Source organism: Brachyhypopomus gauderio, unplaced genomic scaffold (genome assembly GCF_052324685.1).
Source record: "Brachyhypopomus gauderio isolate BG-103 unplaced genomic scaffold, BGAUD_0.2 sc104, whole genome shotgun sequence".
Classification (NCBI taxonomy): Eukaryota; Metazoa; Chordata; class Actinopteri; order Gymnotiformes; family Hypopomidae; genus Brachyhypopomus; species Brachyhypopomus gauderio.
In genome coordinates this window covers 551,056-569,110 of record NW_027506925.1, presented here as the reverse complement: position 1 = coordinate 569,110, position 18,055 = coordinate 551,056, and positions in this window count along the sequence as shown.

Here is an 18,055-nt window from a genome sequence, read left to right as displayed (position 1 = left end):
TGCGTGCGTGCGTGTGTGTGTGACGATGCATACGATGACACATCCATATCCCATCAGTTCTTCTACAAGCAACGTGCTCCTTCTATAGGTTCCTCTATGCTTGAAAACATCAGGCTGCTAGCTCCAGGCCCCTTGAACAGGACGCTCTCACAAGACACCTTCTGCCTACCAGCAGAAGACGACTTTGTTTTGTGTTTTTTTAGGACAGATGACACATTCTGAATGTGCTGGGACAGTGTCAGTCCTCTCACATACACACTCTCAGTTAAGACGTTGACTCATAGGACTGTAAGAAGGAGCGATGTCTCAGTATTCATGACTAGCACCCAGTTTATGGTCTTTACACGGAGACACTAGTCTGTCCTATAGACTTTAGATGACTAAGGACCTTGGAGGAACTTTGAAAGGCCTTTCCAGTAATGCCTTTCCTATTAATTGCCCCCTAATAAAAAATGCTACATTAAACCGATTGCAGTTTTCATGTCAGACCAACAAGATAAACCAGGTTCTTTACTACAGTCAACAAAGCTATCCTACTTCCTGATGTTTTAGTAACTATGAATATTCTTGGATTATAGTCTGAGCTGCAGTAGCTCTTGTCAAAAGGTTTTAGAGCACTTCACAACAGGCAATACAGTTAACACAACAGTCTCTCCTCATAGCTAAAGGGAAATAGACTTATGGGTGGAGGAGTCCTCAGTGAGGGTGGAGGTGATTCATTGCCTGAAGTCTCAGAGCAACAGATGTGATTTTCTGCCCAGGTGCACCAGATTCGTCGGAACCAAAGACCCTGTCTTCCCTCTGTCATCCATTACTCAGGCCTGGGCCTGTGATGCATGGGTTGTTAGCATTAGCTAGCCTCCTGATTAATTATGGTTGTGGGACAGGGCTATCTGTATGTGCCTGGGTGTGAGTGTAGTCTACACTGGGCAGACTCTACTCCTCTCACTTAGCCTATAACCATCTTGGCTAGGTTGGTTTTTTTTTCTGGTCTTTGCCGAATTCTTCTCCAGTGTGATGGGTAATACTCTCTGCAGTTTGGAGCTCTGAAACGCTGTAGTTACTTTACTATTAGGCCTTGTGGTGCAGAGGCAGTAATGATAACTGGAGGGCACTTTTAATGGCAGATCCCTGACAGGTTTGGGAAAAAGTAATGACCCTCTGTTCACTCTGAAGCTGACATTATCCTCAGGGGAATGAAAGCACATTACTCACGTTTCCATTTATTTTTACAGGGGAAACAGGCAGGCCAGACACTCCTGTATCTCAGAAAGTCTCTCTTTCATGCCAGGGCAATACACGTCTTGATGTGTACCTGGAAGAGTCACGGGGTGACAGAACAGCATGCCTGAAACCCACGAGCTCCCTGTATGTGTTAGGGAAACGTGAAGGGAAATCATTGCAGATTGACGCTGGGGCAGGCGGAATGAATGTGGCTGGGATGAGGTCTGGGAGTAGCGCGTGTTGGGCAGGCTGATCTCAGCCTCTAGCAGTGAGGCCTACGCACAGATATCGTTCCCTCGGCAAGGCCTTTGATCAGAGAGAAAGAGAGAGAGAGAGAGAGAAGCCTTTACTAAACGTTCCGATACCCCCAGATCCGCCTGCCTCAAAAACGTGATCCAAACTTGGGTGGGGACCACTCCTACACACACACACACACACACACACAGTCTTTAGACACAAGGACACACACATACAAACCTCCTACTCCTGCCCTGAAGGGGCACTTCTCTAACTATAAGGAGTCTGATGAGAGAGTGAAGGAAGGAGATGAGGGGAGGTGAGAGGAAGAAAGAAAGCACGCCTCAGAGCCTTTGATGTCTCCCTATCTGTTTTGGGGTACTAGTTATGGATGGCTGTGTGCACTTTCTCTCTCTCTCTCTCTCTCTCTCTCTCTCTCTCTCTCTCTTTTTGTGTGACCAGTCCTATTGTGGAACACTCCCACACCCTTTAGACATTGTACAGTGCATCAACACCTGGTTTTTGTTTGCTTTTTTGGAGTTTTCATTCACAGGCTATCACCTCCTGCTTGAAGCCATTTTGACACACCGCACACAGAAGTGCCCCATCCTCCCAAATCCACCCCCCCATGGTAGAGCTTCAATATCATGTAGCACTTGTGTCTCTCCTGGTAGCCTCAGTCAGAATTATATGGTCTCTTACAATCCTCCTTTATTCCGTCTGTCTGAACAGCACAGCCGAGTGCGTAGACCTTCCAAAGCTAGACACCTGTTGTCTGCAGCAGATGCCTGGCTTGTCTACTGACGTCTCGTAACTCTCTCTCTCTCTCTCTCAAACCCTTGCAGAATATCATGTCGCACAATCCCAGCAGAGTTAAGCACAGAAGAAACACCACACCTGACTCTCAGCGTGGAGGCGCCGGATTGCTCTCGGCCCTAATCCGGGCCTTCGCAAGCCGGCGGTGCTCAGGGAACAGCTAGCGAGAGAGGGCGGATGAGGGGGGAGGGTGGCATCGAGTTTCAAAGCATCTGTGCACACGGGTGGCCATTACATCAGCTCTGGGCACAGGTCTGAGCCACCGCCAGTGTGTTTGCTGGCAGAGAGGAAGTGCAGCTCGCGGCCGGGTTATGGCGCCTGCCTCGCTCGAGCCGGTCTCTGGAACGGGCGTGGGCGCTGTACTGTACTGCGAGTCCCTGTTGCTGCGCCATGTTGGCAAAGCGATATTTCACTCGCGTCGACTCACTTAGCGATGTAGCGCTGATATCCAAAGCAGGTGCTCTGGGCGACACGTTCCCGCTCCACATCTGAATAAATTCTTCATTCGAGTAAATTTAGCCCGAATAGAAAGCACAGCAAACCGCTCCCTCCCTGTTTTCCACGAAAGACGCCAACGTGGTGGGACGGCCGTAACTTCGCAGGACAACTCCCGACCACAGCAACACACACGGTGGCTCTGGAAGACGCCACTGGGAAGACAACTGAGGACAGGCGGCTACGACACTGCCCGATGAAAGTGTTCCTGTCCTCTGGCTTTGTTTCAGAGTTTGGGGGGGGGGGGGGGGGGGGGGGGGTCCCCTCCTGAGACTGCAGAGGAACAGATTGTAGAATTACTATGAGGCTTCAGGAACAGGGGGCTCCAGGCTCCTGGCGAGGGAAGAGTCGTAGGAGCATATGTCGCCAGCATGATTCATTCATATTAAATTGATGGTGTGGAAGCAGGCCAGGTAACACACCGCAGTGGCTGTCCAACAACACCTTCTCCCTCTCGCACACATCACACACCTCGCAGTGTCGTCTCGCCAAAGTAACATACGTGAGCACGCAGACACTCGCACACGCAGATACACACAAATGGGGAAACTGGGTGTGGAAATTAATTAGACAGGTGTGAACACCTACTAGCATTCACTCACTGGCTGGCCCACACGCTGTGACAGGTTCTCAGATGAAGTCTTTCATTCACTTACAGGTTTTCAGTTACATATTCATAGACAGGGCATATTGCATCTGAAATATGGGAGATTTGAATCCTTAACTTTACATTACATTTTCAATACATTTTCATTTTTTTAATGTGAGTTAATTCAATCAGTTAAATCAGTGATAAGGATGTTTTACACACATGATGCAAAGCTTAAAGTCACTGTAGACTTCATACATGAGTGCAATGATTAAAAATCTAGTTGGCTCAAGAGTTTAAAATCTGGTTGGCTCAAGACATTTTCAAAATGGTCTTTCTGAAAACCACACAGTCAACAACAGAAGACAAAGATGGCAAATACGTCATTTTACTACTGTCATCTTGTCTGAAGTCAGACCTCTTAATCTCAGACTCTTCCCAAAGTCTGATCCATGGCTTCTTCTCTGCTGACGCGTGATGAATGTTTGGAGAACATCTCTTTGAGGTTGAAGAGTAGTGTTGCTACCCCCTCTTTTGCCCATGAGTTTATAGGCTGTTCTCTGCTGATTCACCCCCCGTCCCAGGCCCCGCCACCCCATAGGCTGTGACGTTTTAAAGGCATCGCTGGCAGTTTGAATCAGACCCCCCCACCCCAACCACAGTTCACACAGCGCTTTTAAGGAAGTGGAGTTAAGAGCCTTTCACAAGTTCACATTTCTTCCCAATAACCCTAACCCAAGGTGTGAAAAATATAGATGTGTACATATTCATGTCTTATCACACATTATCACTGTAATTAAATTCATTCGATAAGTTTTTGCTGAAATATATTAGACTACTTTCTAGTTGCAATAATGTAAGGTCAGACATCCCACACGTCATATATGTCTATCCAACAGACCCAACCTGAGTAAGGTATAGAGCAGGGGTAATCAATTAAATCTTTCCGCGGTCCATTTTTGGCAGATAGCTCAGACCTTAGGTCCGGGTTCGCGGTGGCGAACGAAAGTTGTTGAGCGGGGGGGGGGGGGGGGGGGGGGTTGTTGAACGTAACACTCAAATGGGTGGTGAACGTAACACTCGTCTGAAAATAAATTCTCCGTTTTTAAAATATCGTCTCCCGTTAAAATTTTTTTGGCATTTGGGTCCGTATCCAGTTAATCAGGAATGTGATTGGGTCCGGACAGGACGGCATTCGGGTCCGGATCCGGACCGCGGTCCGCCATTTGGTGATACCTGGTATAGAGGCTGTAGCTTGCTGTTCAGTGCCTTCAGCAGGTGTGCCAGTTGCTCGTCAGTCTCCAGACAGGACACGATATTGTTCAGCTAACCAAGAGATGGTGACAGAAGTTGATTTCATCATGTTGTCACTCAGGTATGTCCTGGGCCCACTGGCGTCCACTGGGAACGCTCCCAGGAAGTAGTCTGAGTGTCCCGAGCAATAATACTGCCGTTCAGTCTCGAGCCCAGACCCGAGAGGGACGGCCCGTCTTAGAACGTAATGGCCGTGCGCACTTTGATTCTGGACAGCTGCTGAAATATCCTGCACATTATCTACAAAGACTGTTGTAGAATCTCATCATCGATTTCTCATTCGTACAGTGAATTCACTTCACTAAACAGTGCAGCATGTAACTCCATTGCTCTGTTTTACGGTGGTCAGCAGTGAATTGGACATTTTAATTTCAGAGGTCTTTGATCTGCTGTAAATATATTTAACTTCCACTCTTAGCTTTTTCTCATCGGCGTTCAGAGAGATTGTTTCACACTGGGGTCCATGCTGTATCTGCTGCTTGATGGGTTTCAGTGGCCCAGTCACAAGCAACAGGGCATCTTCTGGTCCGCAATCAGCTCTGGTGAGTCAGACCTGCCAGCCTTCCCCAGAGGATTACTTCACCCTGTGAACAGCCTGGGTTGTGTTTCCCGCATCTGCTCGGCGGGGTCGTACCACCGAGAGAGAGAGGGAGAGGGGGGTGGGGGAGGAGAGGGAGCGAGAGAGAGAGAAAGGGAGGGGGTGGGGTGAGGAGAAGGAGAGAGAGAGAGAGAGGGAAATGGAGTGAGAGGGGCTGATGGAGGAGGAGAGAGAGCACAGAGAAGCATATATTTCTGTGTGTGTGTGTGTGTGTGTGTGCTCACACCTATTTGTATGTACGTGTAGATCTGTTCTTGGCGTGCTTATAAGGACACAAGGAATACTTCCTCACCTGACAGTCAACATTTTGGATCTGTGCCATAGGCAGGTGTAAGTCTCAGTGGACACACACACACCTGCTAAGCGCGAGTTTAACCTGGTCAGATGAGACCATGACGCGTTACTGTCTCAACATGGACGGTTGACTGAATTGATTACATCTCCATTTTGACTGGGATGCAGATGTCAGTGCATATGATGTGGGTCATTAGCATTTATTTGGAAATGCCGTTAATAAGACGAAAAAGATGAAGAAGAGAAGAGAATGATGTTGAGAATGATGATTGTCAAGCCGGGCTAAGCAGACAGAGGGTTGGTGCTACAACAGGAGCACTGGGCTCTCTTTCATGGTAATAGTCTGGTGCACCATTCTGAACAAGCACTTTAAACGAGTGTCCTAATATGAAGTTCATGAGTGTCAGAGTTAGACACACTCTTATACAGTGTGGTGTGTGTGTGGTGTGTGTGTGTGTGTGTAGTCCAGCAGCTGAAGTTGAGATTGTGATCTGCCTCATTCTGACTGATGTGTTATCAGGAAAAGGAAGTTGTGTTCAACAGCACACCGATCTAACCCCTCTCTCCACCAGCAGCCAGGCCCTTCCGGACCCGGACGGCACCGGCGAGCCTGGCCCTAGCCCCCGCAGATGCCCAGGTGCGGGGCTCCTGCACCGTCTGCTTCTGCTCACATGTTCCAGCCTCCATTTAAAACTCCACAGGAGGAGGAGTTTGTAGTACTGCCTGCCACCCCCTCACTCAGACACGGGCCGGGCCAGGGCACGGACGCCCAGGGTCTCTGACACTCCCGGTACGGAGAAGAGAAAAGACGCTCGTTCTTCTGTGCCGGTGGAGCCCGGAGCGCCGGATGAGACGGAAATCTGAGGCCTCCGGTTAAAAAAGAGCACAGGAGACACGAGCCAGAGCAGAACACAGTGGTGTCTGCCCGAACCCTGGCAGGAGCTTCACGAAGGAGGCCAAGCGTGCGTGCGGAGTGCTCACGTGTGGCGCCGTTCTGAGACTGCGGCGGTGGCCTGAACTAGAAGGCCCGTTGGAAGCCGGTGGTGTGTGGCTCTCCTCTCTCGGTGATGGTATAGGGAGCGCTGGGGAGGCCAGGGGAGCAGCCTGCTCCTCTCCTCTCTCAGTGATGGTATAGGGAGCGCTGGGGAGGCCAGGGGAGCAGCCTGCTCCTCTCCTCGCTCCCCCGTCACGCTGCTTGGGAAATCGTGACCCTGCAGGCAGGCACCCACATATGATTTATTCATGTGTGACTAATGAGGATTTCTGCTCCTCAGCCTGTGTGTGGTGTGTGTGTGTGTGTGTGTGTGTGTGTGTGTGTGTGTGTGTGTGCGTGCAAGCGTGTGCGCATATGTGAGCGCATTGCCTGTGCATGTATACATGCATATGTGTGTGAGTGTGCACACATATGTTGTAAAAAAAAAAACTGAATCCACCTTAAAAGCCCCGGAATTACATAACTGTGAATAAATGTGGCCTGGGAGAGAGAGAGAGAGAGAAGAGAGAGAGAGAGAGAGAGGAGAGAGAAGTGAGAGAGAGAGAGAGAGCACAAGAGGTCAGGGGCTGCTTGAGACAGACTCTAGACCCCTGGCTCGGCACAGAGGCCCCTGAGTCAGGACCCACAGGCCGGGGAGAGGGCCTCCACTTCTGGGCTCTGGCTTGTTACGGCGTTGTTCTTCAGCTCTCCATCATCTGCATTTTATTTACAGTTCTGTTTTTTTTTAAGTTACATGTTTTACATGCAGTGATTTGATAGTAAAATGTTCAAACTGGTTTTCATTGGTCCATCCCCACCAATATATTTTTAGCAAAAATCCTGCAAAGCACTTAATGCGTTGTAGCCAGTGAACACTTCTACAAGCTTAAGGCAGCGTGTTTAGAGGCAGCAGGGCAGTAACGGGCATCAGAGGGCAGCAGGGCAGTAAAGGGCATCACAGGCAGTGGAGCAGTAACGGGCATCATAGGCAGTGGAGCAGTAACAGGCATCAGAGGCAGTGGAGCAGTAACAGGCATCAGAGGCAGCGGGGCAGTAACAGGCATCAGAGGCAGTGGGGCAGTAACGGGCATTAGAGGCAGCAGGGCAGTAACGGGCATCAGAGGCAGTGGAGCAGTAACAGGCATCAGAGGCAGTGGAGCAGTAACAGGCATCAGAGCAGCGGGGCAGTAACAGGCATCAGAGGCAGTGGGGCAGTAACGGGCATTAGAGGCAGCAGGGCAGTAAACGGGCATCAGAGGCAGTGGAGCAGTAACAGGCATCAGAGCAGTGGAGCAGTAACAGGCATCAGAGGCAGCGGGGCAGTAACAGGCATCAGAGGCAGCAGGGCAGTAACGGGCATCAGAGGCAGTGGGGCAGTAACATGGCATCAGAGGCAGTGGGGGGGGCAGTAACAGGCATCAGAGGCAGCAGGGCAGTAACAGGCATCAGAGGCAGTGGGGCAGTAACAGGCTTTCGGCTGCCTCCTCTGCAGCTTGTCTCATGCCGTCTGTTTTCCGACGTCCAGTCAGTTCTCCATCCTGTGGTGGGGATTAAGGAGCGACCCAGCACCGCGGAGTCCATGGGGATTTAGAGCACCGCAGCATTGTGGGTCGGAGAAGTGACCCTGCGTGTGTTCACTACACACACTGCGACTGGCTGGGTGACCTCAGTCTCCGTGGTTCTCATCACTTAACGTCAGTGGCCCCGCCGTGCCCAGCCAGCTATGAAATCATGGAGGTTTCCCTCTGGGGCGACAGGTGTGACAGCTAGACCGCTGCCCCACCAGGTGAGGCTTAGTAATGCATGGGCTCTTGCTTCTCTATGTATTACCGGAGGCCAATGCCAGGACTCGGTTGTCACTCTCTGGGGGAAATCGGACCACGCGCACATGGTCTTGGTACTGTGGAGGTGTTTCTAATACCTCCCACTAATCCTTAACTGGTCATTACTGAACTGTTGAGTCACAAAATGAAAGTTTCTCTGGACCAGGTTATATTTATTTGATTTGAATAAATATATTATAATATATTATTTGCTGTTATCTCACCTATATTGAAAAATAAACTGTCTGGTATGAAGTTGACTATAATGTTTCTCTCTCTCTCTCTCTCATCTCTCTCTCTCTCGCTCCCTCTCTCTCTCTCTCTATGCCATGGTGATTAGGATTAAGTCCATCTGAGTCATTTGATAAGAGCCATTTCACACAGCTCATGCTTCACACACAGTCTGTACAGGAACACCTCAGAGACCCCAGCTGAGTATTGATCCAACACTTAGAAGTGGGTCAGAGAGAGAGAGAAGAGAGAGAGAGAGAGAGAGAGAGAGAGAGAGGGAGAGAGAGAGAGAGAGGAGAGCATGGCTCAGAACTAGCCTTGGTCTGAAGTTGTTCTGCTTTCTCTTCCCCTGCTCTCATCCAAACAGGACGCCCATATTTATCCTTACAGCTACTGACGCTCCAAACTCAGGGATCCAAAGAACTCTGGGGTCCAGGACGATCCGTTTCCCGTGTCTCCCTGGACACAGCGAGAAGTGGCGTCTGAACAAAGATGGACCACCTTCCTCTCTCTCTTCACATTTTATATTCATTCACGGATCAGCTTCTCCTCTAATGGGAACGCTTCATCGCCCGGCCGCCATTAACGCCCCGCCGGCTCAGAGTTCAGGGCCACGCACGGTCCCGATCAAAGCAGCACGCCCGACCATCTAAAAGCGCCACTGACCCCTTCTCCGCTCCAGAGAGTGCTCGTCGGGCCTTTCGGCCTCACCCGGGTCTTTGTGAAAAACGAAGGATTTCCATCACTCGGAGTGAGTTAGCGATGACTAATCAGTCATGCGTAATGACAGAACTTTAATTAGCATGCTGTGGGAGTGAAGGTTCTCCTCCTGACCTCTGTGTGCCATCGCAGGCGCTTTACGTGTTTGCACCCGCACATGAAACGCTCCAGCAGGAGCTCTGCTTATCTGCCTGGGATACGACACGCTGCCAAATCTTAAAGGAGATCTGTGTGTGTGTGTGTTGTGTGTGTGTGTGTGTGTGGAGTGTGTGTGTGTGTGTGTGTGTGTGTGTGTGTGTGTACAGAAGGGGGAGTGTTTAGCTCATGCATATGGATCCTTTAAACCTTCTCATATGCCACACAGGTGGATGGTTTAATACTCTTGGCACATCAAAAATGGTCACTCGGAGACTTTATAGATATGGTGGTGTTCATGTGCGAGTCCTGTGGCCGAGCCAGACCTGTACATTGTTGGATGTGACAGGGAATAAGTTCATCCTTCACCACCTTCATTTATCAGTGAAAATTAGTCCAACCTGGGAGCTCTGTTAGAAGTATGTGTGTGTGTGTGTGTGTGTGTGTGTGTGTGTGCACATATGTTTGTGTGTAGGAATTAATCTTCTATGTCATTTCACCATCTACACACCTTGTGTGACGGTGACTCCATAAAAGCCCATTTGTTGTTTTGTAGAAGTCACATTCCCACATGCCCTGGGGAGCACTAGCACCCTGGCTAAGCAGGTGTCCCAAGATGGCCGGCTGATCATAATTCTGCTAATGTATTCTGATCAACCGTCGTTATCACACATGGAAATAATTAACCCACATTAAAGAGTCCTTTTGCCCTTTAATCAGTGATCGAGGAGATGAGACTGCAGAATTCTTGCAGTATTCTAAGATGGAGAGCTAGAAGAATATACAGAAAGATTGATACTACTGCTGAACTAAAATGCTGAATGCACTTTATCCCTTATGGCCTTGTGTTATTGAATTTCAACACAGATGTGTGTGAGGAATTATGTGTGGGTATATTGCAGCGTACCACAGCGTACTGCAATGGAAGGATGCGTGGTGTATACATATGGGTTGTGGAGTGAGCACATACCATTTGGAAATCAGGTTCAAAAGATGCTGCTTTTCTAACTCAGTCCTTATTCAGGATTGGTCACAGAGCGGGGTGTGGGGGTAATGGAGGGGCAGTAAGGGACAGGGGAGGGCAGAAGCAGCATGGATCGTGTCCGAGGTTGTCACATAATCAAAGGCGTGGATGCTCTCCTGATGGAGAAGGAGGCTCAGACAGAGCAGCGGATTAAGGAGCAGAGTTGAAGATGAGAACAGGGAAGTGGAGAGTTCATGATCGGAATACAACGATCAGCCAGCATTGATCCAGACCCGATCAATAAACCTGGACCTGTACATCAGACAGTTCAATGTTCACTGTTGATGTGGGTTGGTGTGTGCATGTGTGCACCCGTGTGTGTGTGTGTGTGTGTGTGTGAGGGTGTGCACAGACTGCTCTATTCTGCCTGTTCCTGCTGTAGTTTGAGAGAGTACATTAGGTCTTCTGCTCAGGGAGGGCAGTTATTGGTCTAACAGCTGCGTGGGCGGGACGGACGACGGCATGGTGAACACTCCACCAATCGGGCCCCCTCTCACCTCTCATCCTGTCCAATCAACACGTTGTTTTCTTTATGCTTACATAATGACACAGTGAAGGTGCCACTTTGAAGGATTTGGCAGAGCAAAGCAGACGCAATTCTGCTTCTAAGAGGCGAGTGAAGAACTCAAAGGCGATTGGCTCCTCACACAGACAATAATCAAGCAATTGTCCAGTTGTTCCCATCAGAAGCATCACCACATTCTCCCAATAAACCAACCTGACAAGATGCCCATGGTGAGGTTATCAGAGTTAACACAACATATTTCAAGCTTCAAACACTGATCTGTGATCAGCTCCATAACTCACACCAGGAGGTGATGTTTGATGACTACATGATCAGGGTGAGAATGACATGAATTATCCACCCGCTCCGGTGGGGTGGTCGCTATTAGAACCGATGATTCACCTGTTCTCCGGCTCGGAGCGGCGGGGAACAGCGCGTATCGTTTCTTTTTCGGAGCCGACAGACCGAGATGGTGCATGAATCACGGACAGCCTGCTCCGAACTGGACCGATTAGATCAGCGTGTTCATGCAAAGGGCCCGGTGAGCACACAGCACTCCACGTCCTCCATCACGTCCCCGTGGCAACCCGATAACAGCAGCATAACATTACTTAAACAATGTGAGAACTGGGTGCCGGTTGTGGGAGGCAGGAGCTATAAAAAACCACCCCCCCCCATAGTGATCAACCTTTAGCGCTTGTTTAACTATGGAAGCATATTATTAGGCAGGTCTGGGAATGAAAACTGATTGGGTGATGGCTACCTATTAATTACGGACTGTTATTTTAATTAGGCTAATGGCTGTTGGCCACACTCACTGATGACTATGATGTCTGTTCATATGCAACTTGAAGCTGAAAGTGATCATTCAATAACATTCCTGTCACTGACCAGATATGGATTGTAGAGGGACACAAGTGTGCATATGTGTGTGTGTGTGTTTTGTGGGGGGGGGATTATGTGTGTGTGTGTTGTGTGTGTGTGTGTTGGTGGTTTGAAACCTGAGTGATGCAGTGAGAACTGAAAGTGGTCTAACTGTGTCCTGCTGTGGCTGACTGAACGGGTCAGGTGAGCTACTTCCCCAGACACTGGAACTCAAGCCACTTGGCTGATGGCCTCTAGAGCAGCAAGTGGAGGTGGAAAACTGGATTACTCTACTCGCCCCCTGCTGGCGCTGGATCTTCACCTCCCAAGAAATGCGAATCTCTTCACGTCATATTTGTGGCTGCAGTTTCTGGCACGACAGTGAAACATACAACGGCAAAATGATGCAGGGTGAATAAACTAGAAACCAGAAAGTGCCTCAAAGAGAATATGTGTGTGTGTGTGTGTGTGTGCACAATGCGCCCGTGTGTGTGTGTGTGTGTGTGTGTGTGTGTGTGTGTGTGTGATATGCATGGCAGGAGCTCCAGGCTGAAGGTGGGGAATAACCCTGGTGTAAGTGTTTTGTGCAGCACTGCAGGATATTTCTGCTACTGCTGCAGCTGCCTTTATGGCAGTGTGACAGCCAGCGTCAGTCCGGGGTGAGAGCACACGCAGGCGTCCTGCGGGGGGCGTACACCCCCCCCAGCTCGTTCCCTCCCCCCGTCCCTGCTCCGTCTCACTGGCCGACACACACATGCCGTTTTGGGCCCCATACTGCTATCATTAACGCTGCCTCTTCCTCTAAATTGACACTGTGCATTGTGGAATCAACCTTCTCAAAGTCTGCGTCCACAAAGGGTGTTCTAACATATCCTGTTCTGGGGATATCGCGTGTCTCTTTTCCCCCAGCTGCACATGTGGGTGTGCACACGCCACTGCACCTGCCACACAGCCCCCAGCATGCACGCGGGCCGGAGGAGAAGGTGGAACGCTCCCTGCTCTCTCTCTCTCTCTCTCTCTCTCTCTCTCTCTCTCCATGCTCGCCGTCTCCCGCACTTGTCACACTTCCCCCCTCATCTCCAAACACCATGCAGCCTTCAGCAGGGGGCGATGGTGGACACCCCCCCCCCCCCCCCCCCCCCCACCCCACCAATCCAGCCCAGACCACCTCCTCGGTCGTAACCCCGGGCGTTTCTCTGATCCGCGCCGGCCTGACTCACCAGCCTGCACCATAGCTCCATGCTTACTCTGAGTGGCTTATTTGGCCATCACTGCTGGGACACGATGGGGAAAAAAACAGAACCGCCGAGTCCGTCACTGGGCCGAGATTTGGTCCCGCGCTAAATGAATCAGTGATGGCCCTAAAGAGAAACGCGGTCTGGTTCGTTCAGGAATGACTTCATCGTGATGCAGGCTGTGCAGAAGCTTCCTAACCAGCATCTGCTTTACACACACCCCCCCCACCCCCCCCCCCCCCAGTAGCCCCTGGGCTGCTTCTGCACCACCCCATGCCAAGAGCTCGGACCCATCAGCCCCCGCCTTAATGCCTCCCGCCTTTCTCCTCATTCACACTCTAATCAACAGACAAATCGGTAGAACAGATGAGGCAAAAGATGAAACAAATTAGTATCAGTTCCCTGGAAAAGTCCCAAACTGGAGATTTTCCATTCAACATTCCAAGATGATTAAAAAGTGTTTGATCCTCATCTCGACAGGGCAGTGCACACACAAACAGTGCATTAGCAGTACGAGAGTTCAAATAGCTGCATGCTAATGGTCTGGTCCCAGCTGCAGAGGCCTATAAAGCACTCTTGGATAATGGATACTGGGTCATAGCAGAGATATCATTAGTGTGTCCGGGCCTCATTAAGACACACACATTAATGCAGTCGGAGAGGGCGGGGACCATGAACCCTTCCCCACGACCATATGATTGGACAGATGTTCTATAGCACCGAGGCATAATCTCATAACCGTCGTCCAACACAGAAGATTTGTAAACGGGGCTTGTGGTGTGCTTGGACTGCACAGGCCCCATTGTTCTCCTGTTTGGAAGACTGTTGCTTTTTCCTACTATGTGAATGGAAAGATCTGACCGGCATGGACCAGAAGAGAAATCATGTTAGCCTCGGAGGGCTAATAAACCAGTGTGATTCTGTGTGTGTGTGGGTGCCTGGTTTTCATGCAGGTGTGTGGGTGAGTGGGTGGGAGAGGGGGTTGGGGCTTAAATGACCCTATTGCAGTAGTCATCTGGGTCCTCGGCTGGTTAAGGCCCATTTACTACGTGTGAGAGGCACTGGGTAAAATCTATGGAGAGTGATGAAAATGAGGCATAATGTAACACTAGCACTACATCATTATCTTCACAGTCGTGGGTAGCAAATCCTCACTGGCCTCTAAAACAAATGTGCACACACACAAGTGCAATATGCAAACTGAATTTAGCCCTCGCGTTGTCTCAGGAGTTGCTGGTTTGAGATTTCAGCGATTTGAGAAATGACCACATTTGCCCTGTGTGACATTCCCGTCCGAATGTTTATGGAGTCTCTGTATAGGAACCAGTGACTATGACTCACTCCGTTGTCCAGTCAGCAATGACTGGCTTTGAGATCATGGAATATCACTAAAAGGTACAGACATGGACAATCACTATAAAAATATTCTAAATATATTTCATAAAATAAATGTCCTCTGATGAACTCAAACAGTGAAACAGCTGCTTCAGTGACTGCATGGCTCTGTCGGCCGTACGTGAGTGTAAGTGTACCAGTGAGTGTGTGTGAGTGTGTGTGTCTGCATTCATCAGTGTGCACATGGTGTGTCCACTAAGCCAATTAAGTGAAAGAGATATATTCCCGCTCGTATGTAACACCGTATGTCAGCGTGTTGAGCGGGCCCTCCTCATTAAGGCCACGCTGGAGAAATAAGCGGTGTGAAGAATGAATGGGTCCGCTCTCGTTACGCCGGCCGATTCTGCCACTCCCCGGCCCGCCGCACCTCTCCCCTTCTCCTGACAAATTGCTTCAAATTGTCTCCATGCCATTAAGTATGCCGGCACTGGAGAAAAAAAAAATTAAAATGGCCGATTGTTTCCTGGAGGGCGAGAGGGCTGCGTGGTAGCGGTGTTATGTCCATCAGCGCCGGGCCTCCCACGGCGAGGTTATTAAGCCAGTCTACCGCTATTTGTCTCTTACAATCGAGACCTGCAGGCAACAGAGCAGACCAGAGCATGCATCAAATCAGTGTAGGGGCAGGAAGGAACTTATTGTAATATGCTAGTAGTCAACAGGCAACATATTGCCCCAAATAATTTTGCAGAGTGCATACAGGCAAGATAATCCATTATGTGTAAGGGATACTGCAAGCGCCCCCCCCCCCCCCCCCCCCCCTCTATTTCATACCATGGAATTTGCAGTATTTATATCATGCTGTATTTGATAATGGAAGCTTGAACATTTGAGCACGTATGGGGGTCGATGGAGGCGCAGATCGTTGCGACTGTCAGTCTTTCGATTGTGCAGAGACAGCAGACGTGTTTATTGCGGAGGCTAAACATATGTATGAGCTCCCAGTGTGTAGCAGGTCTCAGCACTGCGGGCAGTCCTGCCCGATAGCCCCGAGTGTATTCCTGTTTCTGCACACATCACTGCTTCTCCAGTGGAAAATGGGATGAAGGACAGTTCTTATGGAGAGAAAAGGCTTTAATGGGGGTTTTTTCTACATATTTGGCAATTGAGTCCAAACATGCACTCTAACCCAAGATTATTTCTTGTGACTTTAGTAATTACCTCTTTTTCCTCTTTTCCCCAGTGGGAATTTTAAAATAAACTAATCATTGCATTCATTCAGAGATTATTAGCCTTCTTACAGAGATTATTTGCCTTCTTAAAGAGGTTATTAGCGTTTATGCGGGTTTTCTTCGTGCAGACTCTCTGAAAGTCATTCTTTCCCCTGTGAGAGGCCCAGCCCAGGACTGTCCTGCTCATGAAGTCTCCATGTCCGACACAGTCCTGCATTTACATTTACACTGGCAATAAGACTGCCAGTTTTCCTTTTTCTGGGAGCACGCCATGAATCAGGGGGAAGAGAAGCATGTACCCAGAATGTGTTTAATCCTGATCAAACTCAGCCCAACTGTGAAGGAAAGCTCTCCTAAACAGACAGAAGGGACTTGCAACAGCCCATGAACTGAAGCCACGTGCAGACCTCAGGACTCTGTCATGAAGCCGCAGAGAGCACCACTGGCTCACCACCCCAACTGTGCTCAGAGTGCCTGCTGGCCTATGCTGGTAGGCCAACGCGCAGGGAGACCTCAGGGTTCGGCCCGCTCAGCCCACTGGACCGAAGGCGTCAGAGGGACTCCCCTCGCTCCCCCGATCGATAGGTGAGCAGGCGGTCTCATGCCCCCGAGGCCGAGGAGCATCCAAAACAGAGCCGCGATAGACAGAAAGCGTTCCTATTTTCGTAGGGACGGCCAAGATCCCCGATACGTCCGCCTCATTAAGAGCAGAGCAGTCTGAAGTAATGCTTCATTTTGAGCGCCGTCGAAGTTCAAATATGGAAACCCATCTGAGCGGGGAAACGTCCTGGAACCAATAAACGTTCGTGCTGGCACCGGTACACGTTTCAACTCTTCGCACACGCGGAGTGAGCGCACGCACACGGAGGAGCAACAAAGCGTCAGACAGTGACACGCGGCACATCAGAGAGGTGCGATTGTGCTTTGGGTTGGTAACATTCAGGGAATTGCAGAAAATTTGCACAGGGCGGCCGTGCTGGAGCGTCTCGCATCAGGAATATTTTATTACCCAGACGCACGGCGCGTTTTGCTGGGAGTAAGGGAACGCGGGGCGGGTTAATGTGCGCGCAGCGATCCGTTGCGTGTTGTCTGTTCTTTGTTGTTTGAGGTGGGCGTTTCCTCGCGCGCGACACCAACGCGTGTGATGTTAACCCTTTATGGTAATCATCACAAAAGCCAGACTAGTGGAGTTAATGCTGTGACACAGGCGTTCATAAGGCGTTCAGAATTACAACATGTACAGGTTTTTAGCATGTGTTAAAAAAACAATAAGCTTGTTCACAGACTGCATGCCATTCTCATTAGGGCTTGTTGAAACTTATGGGCACAGCATAGTGATACACCGTTATTAATAATATACCACAGAGATGCACTATATTAATGTTATAGTGTAGAGATGCACTGTATTAGAGTTACGGAGATGCACTGTATTAGTGTTACAGTGTAGAGATGTTCCCTATTCTACATGCAGCACAACCTCATTGTCTCTCTCTCTCCATTTCTCTCTCTCTCTGTATCTGTCTCTGTCTCCCTCTCTAGCGTTCCTGTGGTGCTGAGCCTGGGGGTCTGGGGGTCTGGGGGTCTGTGGGTCTGGGGGTCTGGGGGTCTGTGGGCCTGGGGGTCTGTGGGTCTGGGGTCTGGGGGTCTGTGGGCCTGGGGGTCTGGGGGTCTGTGGGTCTGGGGGTCTGTGGGCCTGGGGGTCTGGGGGTCTGGTACACTAGGGGACACTGTGTGAGCTCCCCACCTCCTTCTCCCTCCTCCAGCTGGGCCTGTAGACACACCTCATCTACCTCAAACACAAGCCAGGCCAACTCATGTCTCAAACATGAGAAGCTGGCACGGAGAAGCTGGCCTCGGCCGCGGGCAACAAGGTACGTCGTCTCGCCCTCGGCACGAACCTGCGATGCAGAGAGAGACGTGGTCACGTGACCAGCTTGGCCACACCCTCAGATGAGGTGATTTTTTTAGGATTTCTACCACGCACGCCACCTCTTGCTGTTGTGACAAGCAGGACAGCGGTGTACACACCACACGGCGACTTGGGGGGGGGGACACGTGTCTGGATCACACTCGTCCGAGGAGCAAACCGAAGCAGCGGAAGGCACTCGTCTCTGCCCACATTAGGCCGGGCCTCGACCGGCCCACTCCTCCTCACTCTGAGTGACTGGCACCTGCCTCAGGCATATTTGCACACTTAAAAGACCGCAGGCTGGACCCGTCATGCGACCGACACACACACACACACACACACACACACACACGCGCCCAGGAAACATAGGAAATACATAATAAAATACATGATGGCTTTCATACGCGCTAGCTAAGGCTAGGCCACACGGTATCCTATTTTTAAAAAAAGGCAGCCAGCTGTGGAACTTCATTACTTACCTCAGGCCTACAGCTTTTCACGCTGG